General features: G+C 44.7%; 1 pseudogene; it reads left to right on the top strand.

Annotated features, from left to right (window-relative positions):
• LOC106724171 overlaps positions 1 to 311 on the top strand; it is a 1494-nt pseudogene extending 1183 nt beyond the window's left edge.
• Positions 312 to 669: the final 358 nt, after the last annotated feature.

The raw sequence follows: 669 nt of genomic DNA, 5'->3' as shown, positions 1-669 counted from the left end.
GAACAAAAATAGATCCAGAGACTAAGAAACACTGAACAGACCATCCAACCTCAGAGAGAAGGCAGTGGGGAGGGGTAAGAGATCAACCAAAGGACTTATATGCAGGCATATTTGCATAAGTGATGGACACTGGGTGGTGGAAGCTTGTCCTGGGGGACAGGAGTGGGAGGGGGTCAATCAGGGAAAAAGGAGACATATGTAATACTTTGAACAATTAAAAAAAAGAGAGACTGGCCGTAGCTTTGAAGGCAGACAGGTTGGCCAGGGAGGCAGAGAGAGCCAGGAGCCAAGAAAAATGCTGTAAAAACTGAAGGAAAATTAGAAGGTTGTGCTGAGAGCTCAGTGGTGTGGCTTTGGGGAGTGGTTCACTGAGAACACCCTGGCCATACTTGTTTCCTTTCATGTCAGTTCTGTTTCTTGCCATGGACTCTGATGTTTTATTGTATTAACAAGTTTAATAACATGCAACTTTAAGGACAACAACAAAAAAGTGGAAAACATAAGCGATTGGATTTCCCAGCTCATTCTCAGCAAATGGGAGCCAAATAAGGGCTGCAAATCACTTAGTTCCTACCTGACTACAGCTAAGTAGGCTGGGACCCCTTTAGGACTAGAATGCCCTGTGAACTTCATGTGAACTTCAGACTTGTGACTTGGAGCAGAGCCTAA

This window comes from Myotis brandtii, unplaced genomic scaffold (genome assembly GCF_000412655.1).
Source record: "Myotis brandtii unplaced genomic scaffold, ASM41265v1 scaffold740, whole genome shotgun sequence".
Taxonomy (NCBI): domain Eukaryota; kingdom Metazoa; phylum Chordata; class Mammalia; order Chiroptera; family Vespertilionidae; genus Myotis; species Myotis brandtii.
The sequence above is the reverse complement of the archived record's forward strand: the minus strand, read 5'-3'. Positions and strand labels throughout refer to the sequence as shown.